This window comes from Pantherophis guttatus, chromosome 2, assembly GCF_059756535.1.
Source record: "Pantherophis guttatus breed Tessera chromosome 2, ASM5975653v1, whole genome shotgun sequence".
NCBI classification, from domain to species: domain Eukaryota; kingdom Metazoa; phylum Chordata; class Lepidosauria; order Squamata; family Colubridae; genus Pantherophis; species Pantherophis guttatus.
In genome coordinates this window covers 77,429,076-77,438,718 of record NC_142064.1, presented here as the reverse complement: position 1 = coordinate 77,438,718, position 9,643 = coordinate 77,429,076, and the positions used below count along the sequence as shown (strand labels likewise).

Below are 9,643 nucleotides of genomic sequence, written 5' to 3'. Positions count from 1 at the left end.
GTGCCTTGTTTTACTCTTTTTATTCCTTTTATTTTCATTTTGTTGTTCTACTTTAGTTTGTTATATTATGCAGTTGTTGGGGGGAAGGGTTATGACTGATAGTTAATTTGTTATTTTAATCATACTGGTGGATGTTTTAAATTTTCTTTCTATACAATACATCATGTAAGCTGCCAAGAATTACTAGATTGTGGTGGGATATAACAGCAATGAATCTATCAGTCACTGCATAGTAGGTATGTTAATTACTATCTTTCCCAGCACTGTGGCTCCTGTTTAAACTGGGTCATTCCAAAATTGATTGAACATAAATATCAGGACATCTGATCTCAGATTATCATTTTGTCCACTGTGTTTATAAAAGGCTAGTGCACAAGTGTACCAAACCCATAAGAACAATGATTTCTTTTGATTTCAGAATGAACATTCTTAAACAAGCACTAATGTCTTACTCCTTTAAGTACTGTGTCAAACCCTTAGTCAGTCAGTAAGAGTTCACAGTCCTTTACTAAACTTTTTAAAAAAAGGGATAATGATCTTGGAAAATCAATCCTGTGCTCAGGATTTTCAGTGAACAAAACTAAACAAATTATAGAAACAGAATTAGGAATATTAACACAGGGGGAGACCATGAGCCCTTCTACCCCACAAAAATCATTATTAAAATATAAGTTCCTAACTCAGCTATTGGAAGTGTTTGGACTGTTACTTCAGGTTGGGAAAAACAATTCTCCAGAGGCTGAGATATCTCCTGGTTTCATTCGCTAGAGTTCTGCCAAAAACTCCATTTCTACTACTATCTTCGTTACCTCTATCCTAAATTTTCCTACTGTGATGAGTTATTGCCACGGGCTCCCAGATGCAAGGGTTGTATTTGAAGCATGCACATTATAGATTTCCCTTTTAATCTCAAAAACAAAGGAAAAATACCGCTGGGGAAAAAGCTTGATTTGTTTTGAAATACTGGCTGCTTCACATGATCCCCTGGCTTACATAGTCAGTCTATGCACCTTATTAACTTTATAAGAACTATGTGTTTTCATTCTTCATCAGTTCTGCCCTACTAGTTGTTATATATTCCAATCTTTTATTTAATTAAACACTAAAGAAACTTTACAGGCATCACTGTGGCTAATTACATTTACTAAACGCATGGACCCTTACACAGTAGAAATTATTTTTTTTAAAAAATGTGGTTGGAGATGAGAATATCCAAATACTGCTAAAAGCATGCATAAATGGGAATATTTTTAGTAAAGTCACATTCCATTCAACTGTCACTGAGGCAATGACTAAACAATGTAGAAGAGTGGGGAAATCAGTAAATGTTAATCCTAAAATGCTTTTAGAATTAAAACTACAGTAATATGCAATAAACCACTTTGAAGGCAATAAAGTAGGTTCATATGGATGGAGTCAGAATTTTGTTTGCTCCAGTGTTTCATGACAAAGAATCAGGGGAAAGGGTGTTTTGTTTTGTTTTGTTTTGTTTTGTTTTGTTGTTTTGTTTTGTTTTGTAATATATCAAGGCTTCCTAAGACTTATATTATTCTCATTGCAAAATTGTAGGAAACCATGTGCCTACTTTCAGGAATCCACTTAAAGCAGATACTGAAACTCAGAGCTCATTTAACGTGGTGAATTAAGTTAAAATTGCAAAAATATACAACAAGATAGTCTATGCTCACACTGCATGTTATACTAATCATGTGGTTTGCCATTAAGTAGATTTCTTTTTCACTATCTCTAATAGCTAGAGCAATCCAAACTGACATGTGGATTAGGACTCTGGTTCTAGAAATACAAATAAATAGAGAACATAATGTAAAAGTAGTTTTAAATAGATAAAATGCTTTATGAGGTATACATGGTCCAATTTACAAACAAGTCAAAGCCTCCTCCAAAATGTTAAAACCATGAAAATGAAGCTGAGAACTGAGACTGATATTGCTATTATTACTACTATTATTACAAGTACTATGGTATGTTGAATTTAACATTTCCAGATTGGTGAATCTGTGGACAACACAGGACTTGAACTTCATTAAGCATACTATTTCTTAATTGGTCTTTTTGAATCAATTCTGCAGATCCATTTCTTCTGTAATCCACTGATGGGAACCACCATAAGCTTCCTAGAGAAGCAACAGCTCATTTTCTTCCATCCAGCAAGGGAATCTCCGTGATAAAAAAAGGAGATGATTTTCATTAATTCCCTTCTTTCCCTAAAGCTTTCACATTTACCTACTTCAGTGGGGTTGGGAATTCTGCATGGAAGAGGGCAAGGTAGCACTGGGGTTACAAAAGGGGGAGCAATTAGTGAGAATTGCTTCACCTCTTCAACCAGTGGGAATATTCTGAGTAGAATTAAAGCCACATGTAAAAAAAAAAAAAAAAACGCCCTCCAGTTTCCACTAGATGATGTTTGGAGACTTGTGTTTCTATCTTGGTTCATGCATGGAAAACACAATGACACTCCATTCTCTATGCTGATCTTTTTCAGTATGTTCAGTATGTGCTTATGTGAAAACAAGTAATACAAAACGGAGGATTAAAAGAGAAGGCTGAAAATCACATCATGCTGAGCGTGCTCTCTCTCTCTTTCTCTCATAATAATAAAGCCTCGGGGATCATTGTACTTACTTAGCAATTTTTAAGCATCTTCCATCAAAAGACCTCCATGTGCTTTGAAAACATTAATTAAACTTGACTGTATTCACTCACCGGTGGTAAAGATTATTAATCCCACTTTACATCTGGGAAACTGAACACTAGGACATGAACAGGTATACAGGTAAAGTTGTACCCTGAACAACTACAGGTAGTCCCAAGTGATCTGATTGATTTAAAAAAATGCAAATATATATTTGCACATATATACCTATAATGGGCATGTGTCTATGTGTTTCAAATTAAAGATTATTTTGTTATCATTCTTTCTTTTTGAAGCTTGATAGAAATGTCACCCGAGGGAAAATAAGATAACAGCATCCTTAGAGATGTCATTTATACAGAATGTGCTGCACAAGTTCAATTTCTGTACCAGCAAGCCCCCAAAATGGGGGTTGAAATTAAGCAGAAGAGTGTGGTGAGGATGCTGATAGGAGAAAGAATAAACTTCTGACAAATAACAAAACTAGACAAGATAGAAGAACCCAAAAAAAGAATCCAGAAAGGAAAACCCAGAAGGCAAGGATTAAGATTCCACTCTTAAATTTTTGTTTTTGTTAACACTCGTCTATCTTGCTACTGCTTTCTAGATTCTGGCCTTCCTAACAACAGTTATGTGAAAGTGTGCCAGATCCTTAGAGAGAGTTGTTGGCTCCTAAGAAACAAAGCCTGCAGAAACAGCTCCAATATCTCAGGTTCTAATGAGGATTTAATCCCTTGTATATCTTGTCTGAGAGGGACACAGTGCCGCATAATGGGGTGAGCTCCAGTTACTTGTCCCAGCTTCTGCCAACCTAGCAGTTCGAAAGCACTTAAAAAATGCAAGTAGAAAAATAGGGACCACCTTTGGTGGGAAGGTTCTGTGCGCCTTTGGCGTTTAGTCATGCCGGCCACATGACCATGTGTAAATTGCTGCCTGCAATTTACTGCTGGTTCGAATCTCTCCAAGGCTCAAGGTTGACTCAGCCTTCCATCCTTTCTAAGGTAGGTTAAATGAGGACCCAGTTTGTGGGGGCAATAAGTTGACTTTGTATAAATATACAAAAGTATGAAGGCTATTGCTTAACGCACTGTAAGCCGCCCTGAGTCTCCGGAGAAGGGCGGCATATAAATCAAAATTTAAAAAAAAAAAAATGGAGACGTCTTTGGACAGCGCTGGCTCTTCGGCTTTGAAATGGAGATGAGCACCGCCCCCTAGAGTTGGGATGACTAGCACATATGTGCAAGGGGAACCTTTACCTTTATATCTTGTCTGAAGGTGAACTACTGGACTGCCGAACCTGTTTGCATACATTGCACTGTTTTCCCCACCACATTTCTTCTTTGCTGAGAAAAAGCTCCACTGCATATTTATCCTCTGCATGCAAGAAGTAAATACTTCTTTGGGGGCTAGGTGCTTTTTAATTCACTGTTGCGAATTCAATATTCAAAGACATTTCAATCTAATTCACTTTTGTCTTATTCTTTTCTGAGCAGGTGAATCCATTTTAAAGAGAGCAGTAGGATGAGTTTGGTGAAGCTTTTTAAAAATTATTTTCTAAAGGTGCTTAGGGGTCAATGTAGAAACCCAATCACTTTTTTATATATATAAAGAAAAATAAGGCTAGACTCAGCTTGTCAGATGGTGTTTTCCTGGTGTAAAACAAATTTATATCGTTTTTTTAAAAATGAAGTAAGATTATGAGACACAAAAGTGGTGTTCAAGGCACTAGAATCTTCAGGATACTTGTTATTATTTATTATTTAGCTGCTGGGTTCTCACATACCAGGCTGAGAACCTAAAACAGCCCAGCGTTTCCACAGAAAAGCTGGAACCAAATAACAAGAACGAGAAGCATCTCAGAGGCCAGAGTCACAGGGCTAAGAGCTCCTGCACACAAAAAAAAATAGTTGCATAAATTTTAGGCTGGAGAGAAGAGAGGAGGATTCCCCGCAAGACAGGCAGAGCGCATCTTCGTACGGCATCCGTCCTTAGCTTGGTGGCTTTCTGATGACCCTCAGGTTGGTTGGAGGATCCCGGATCCAGAAGTGGGAAGATTCCCACAATCCAGGAAGAGGACACGCTTTCGCCATCCGCGAACACCTCCCCGCCTGCCGTCCTTCTCCATGGCTGACTCTCAATCCCTCCGCCCGCCCCAAAACACGCGTCAACAACCCGGGCCTCCGCCGGTGATGACCGCCGCTTCTTTCTATCTTCTAACCTCTCCACTCCCTCCTCCTCCTCCCCTTTCAGACGCCTTGGGATTTGGCGAAAGTATACATCTAAACTCCAAACAAATCAATGTTTGCGGATCTGTAATAAGTTTCTTTCGGGCACCCCCCCTCCTTCCCTCTCCCCCCCCCCGTTTGTTTGTTTGTTTATTTATTTAGTCCCCAGTCCCTAAAAGAAGCGGCGGCGGCGGCAACTTGCAAAGAGCAGCGCTTTGCCAGAGGGTGAATCATAGCTATATTGATTTGATTATGTAAAAGCTCAGGAGGAACCTCGAGCTAGATACAGAAATATCTCATACCCCAAACCCGGTGGGACCCGCACGCTAGTCAGGGGAAGGAAGGGAGAGAGAGAGAGAGAGGAGGGGGAAAAAAAGCAATCTTATCCTGTTCCTGATAAAAGCACCATTAGTTTTCTCACAGCGAAACTGTTTTGTGTGTGTGTTTTCCACCGCTGTAATACAGTGCTCGGTGTGTCTCTACCCCCCCACCCCACCCCCACATGTCTTTTGCTTCTTTTTCTCTCGGATCCACTCAGACCTAATTAACCCTCCGCGGCTAGAAGGCGGCTTCCCTCCAGAGCGGCCGCGCGGGAGAAAGCGGGGAAAGGGCGGCCGAGCCTTCCCCAAAGTTGCCTTATAGGGCCATGTCGCCGGGTCCTGTCCCGCGAGGCGCGGGCGGTAAGCGGCGAACTATGGCACCCTCTTCTGGGCCGTCCGCTCGCTCGGGCTTCCCGGAGGTAAAACACAAAGCGACCCAGCCTCGGTTTTTCCCGTCTTCCCTTCCCACCCTTCCCACCCTTCCTCCCCCTCCTCCCGCCGCCTTCGCCAGAACTTTCAACTCACACACACACACACAAACACGCACACCTTTCTCTTTTCCTCTCCAGTAAAATTCTATCCCGGCCGCAGAGCTCCAACCCAGGCGCGAAACCACGCCGAGTTGCAAAGACGCGCTTACTTCCCGCCTGTCGTTATAACGAGGTTTACTCTTCGCCTGAGCTGCCTCTTCGCCTCCGTGGCCGCCTCTCTCCACAGCGTGGAGGGGGGGGGCAAAAACAAAATGGGTCGCCTTTTTAATTTAATTTAATTTTTTTCCCCCTCTGGTTAAGGCCGGGGAGCCCCGCTTCCCTCCGGCCACCCACTGTCGGGGGGTGTGTGGAAAACCAACAATCCAGCCACCGTCTCATGTATGCTTCTGTTTCCTCGTTACGAGATTAATCCAGAGTGATCCGCCTGGGCTGAGTTCTTAAACTCATGGTGGGAATGTCTGAATAGTCGCGGTAGACTTTAACACTGGGACTCTCTTAATGTTTCCTCCGCAGAAGAACATACGATCCCTTCATCCGGAGGCCTCTCCGTTCTGTGGGTATGAAGGATTTCATTGGAAAAAGAGCCGATTGTGACAAGAGTTTAAGTTCACGGGCGTTTCTCCTCGTTTCGTTCCCTTCAGCCTGGCTGAAGAAAAAGCTTGGTTTAAGTTTTCCTAATATTTTGGATTTTTCAACCTGGTACGATTCGTTTTGTACAACTGGGTGTGATGGCTGGGGGTGTCCCCAAACATAGGCACTGCCATCTCTGCTGCGTTCATAAATGCCTGTCAAATTCTGGCAATTGAAAAACTGTTAGGAATGGGGTTTTTTTGTAATTTATTTTTTTTAAAATTAAGAAGTGGGGGAATGGCTTGGCTTTTAAGAACTTTTGACCAGTGTTCCCCAACTTGTTATCTTTCCAATATGTATTTGATTTTTTTTTCTTTTAATGGGAATTATGGGAGTTAATTCCAGGACATATTGAATTAATTTAATTAATTCAATTTATATGCCACCCCTCTCCGAAGACTCAGGGCAGCTTGAAAGCTTCGGATTGGAGAAATCTGGCTTTGACTAGGGCAGTGTTTCTTTAACATTTTTTCTCTCTCAAGATCTCTTCCCATTTTAAAAAAAATCATGGGGGATCCCAAAAGAACATTTATTTGTATGGGTTATATATTTATCGATATTTAGCATGTTAAAGATTAAAATTGATGCATTTTGCTACCAGCTCTCATGATTGTTTGATGGGATTTTAATATTGTATCATTTTTCAACGTAGGTTGGGAAATAATCTTGATTTTTGTGGACCCCTAAGAGGGTTTTGGGGGACACCCCCCAGTAGGCCTCAAGACCACACTCTACAAAATACTGGAGTAAGGCAAATTTGACAACTTCTTTAGATGCCAAAAGTATAGGAAGTCTTATATTATCCTCAGTATAGGAAATGCCTTCAACCTAGACCTCAGCAATGTAGGATGAGAGTTGAGTCCCCCCCACCCACCCAATCACTTTGTACAGTATAGCAACAATATGGAAGTGATCTGCAATTGCCTTCTTTCAACTTATTTTACATTTAAAAAACATAGCCAATTTATAGTAATCAGCACCATCCCGTAAAACTTGTCCCTAGGTCTAAATGGAAATAAATTCTGATTTATTTAAGACATGTTTATATTGTTTTCCAATGTAGACTGATCCCTTATCTCAGGCGATTCATAAGACAACATAAATACCTTTTGGAAATACTAGTCTAGTCTACACTCTGGCAGTCTCTGGTGTTTTGCCTTCCAAGTACTAACTATGCCCAATTATGCTTAAATAAATGCCCAATAAAGTCAGCCAGGTGCTTCCACCTGCTGAGCATACCCAGTATATAAGAAGAAGTAGTTTAATGCTTCTAACCTGACCTGTATTCCATCATCCCCATTTGGGGCAATGAAAAATAATACTTTTCCTTGAAGCAAATAGTGCAAACAAACAAGTTTTTTTGTGTTGATGAGAACTTTCCTTAATATTTATTGTGATTGTGCAGTATTTCTCAACCTTATCAGTTTTAAGATGCATGACTAGAATTCTGGGAGTTGAAGTCCCTGCATCTTAAAGTTGATGAGGCTGGGAAAATCACTATGATATGGAGAGGATTTTCCATAATATCATCGTTGAGAACTATAAAATTAAAGTTTCCTCTATGCTCTGTGTTTTCAGGTAAATGGATGGTATGGGGGCATACACAATGTCTCAAATGCATTTTGTCCCAGGAGTGAAACAATTGTCTCGCATTTTGAAGTGGACAGTTCCAAATACTATGAACTATTTTGTATTCAAAATCTTGCTTTTCGGTAATCTTCTCAATGCTAGTCAATGCAATGCACTCAAATGATATTGTATATTTAATTTCAACTCCAGTGTTGAGTTTCAGTTGATAAAAATAAAGTTCTGGGTGGATTCAATGTCTTTGTTGTCAATTTTTCATTTGATGTCCAGCTTTTGTCATTACTCTAGTCTTCTTGATTTTTAGCTGCAATCCAGATATTTTGGGGCAGGGGAAACCATTTATTATCAGTAGAGTGGTGGTGTCTGCATATTTTAGATTGCTAATGTTCCTTCAACCAGTTTGTTTTCCAATTTCTATCTAAATAAAAGTTCTTCAAAATTGCCACTATACGTATATGGAATAGAAATGGACATCAAATTCAGCCCCAAGAGACCTTTTCCAATCTTGAACCAGTCTGCACCACCATATATGATTCTGATAAATGCTTCTTGGTTGTTGTAAAATTGTTTTATTATTTAAAGTTCCATAAACAGAACAGCTACAATAAATAATTATATATGACTAATCAAAAGATCCAGTTCCAGATGGTACACAATCATTACAAAGCAGAGTGAGGTACCAAGTTACAGTAAAACAGAGAAAAAGGAATGGAGAAATATTACACTGGTGAACTCATATATCATCTGGAAACTAGTTGCCAAGGTGCTGATAAGAACAATAATTATGGAACATGTAATACCCATTTTAAAATATTTGGAATGCTTGCCTATTAGTTTTCAAGCCAAAATCAAATATTGTATTAGAAAACAGAACTATAAACAGTTTGGGTTCTGGGTAACTTCAAGAACATTACTCATTATGCAAATCTTCCATATTCTTCGATTTCATCTCATCATTACTGTAAATAAAATACAACACAGAGTAATATGTGAGGAACTTATCAATGGGGAAATCCTGAATGTAGAATACCATCTCCCTAAAATATGGTGGATTACATTATGTTTTTTGATAAACCATTTACAATTTTATAGGAAGGTTTTGTAGGAAAAAATTCCTATGAGTTTGAGCAATGATTAAGGCTTCCTTAAATTTGTCCTGTTTTTGTCTAAATGATAAAATTACCTTATAAGAAAGCAAAGCATCATAGATTATTATTTTGTTTTTTTTTGCCTTACTGGGCGACATTTTTAGAAAAGAAAGTTGGGTTGCAAGAAAAAAAAAATCCTTTCATAGATCTTCTGGTCTTTTCTCCATAGAGCCTTTGTTTTGAGAAGAAAATCATCCCATACAGAGTTTCACAATATGCATTAAATACTACAGGTAGTTTTACTTGGGATAAAGAAATGAAATGTTTGATGTTCCTATGTTTTAATACACTGAAGGGACATTTTGAATGGTTTGTTCTTAGGAGTGGAATTTTGCTTTATTAATTAAAAAAAAGTATAAATATTATGATTTGTGGAAGATCATTGATGCAGTCAAGCTACGTTTTGGGATGAAGACATTAAAAGAAAGCCATACACACTTGAGATCTTCCATCCTCCATCTATACTTCTCACATAAACCTTGATCCTGAAGAATCAAGGGATTCTCTTTTCAGAATGGATTTTCAAAGGAGGATACAAGCAAAAAAGGAATTCTACTTTAATTCCAAAGAATGAAAATGTTTTTGACAT

At 39.0% G+C, this 9,643-nt stretch overlaps 1 long non-coding RNA gene across 1 annotated transcript; it reads left to right on the top strand.

The window, feature by feature from the left end:
• Positions 1-5,674: 5,674 nt before the first annotated feature.
• Positions 5,675-8,142, top strand: LOC117661984 (uncharacterized). The gene is made up of 2 exons (XR_015732273.1): positions 5,675-6,388; positions 7,898-8,142. It is a non-coding gene; the product is annotated as an uncharacterized LOC117661984 (long non-coding RNA).
• The last annotated feature ends 1,501 nt before the right edge of the window (positions 8,143-9,643 follow it).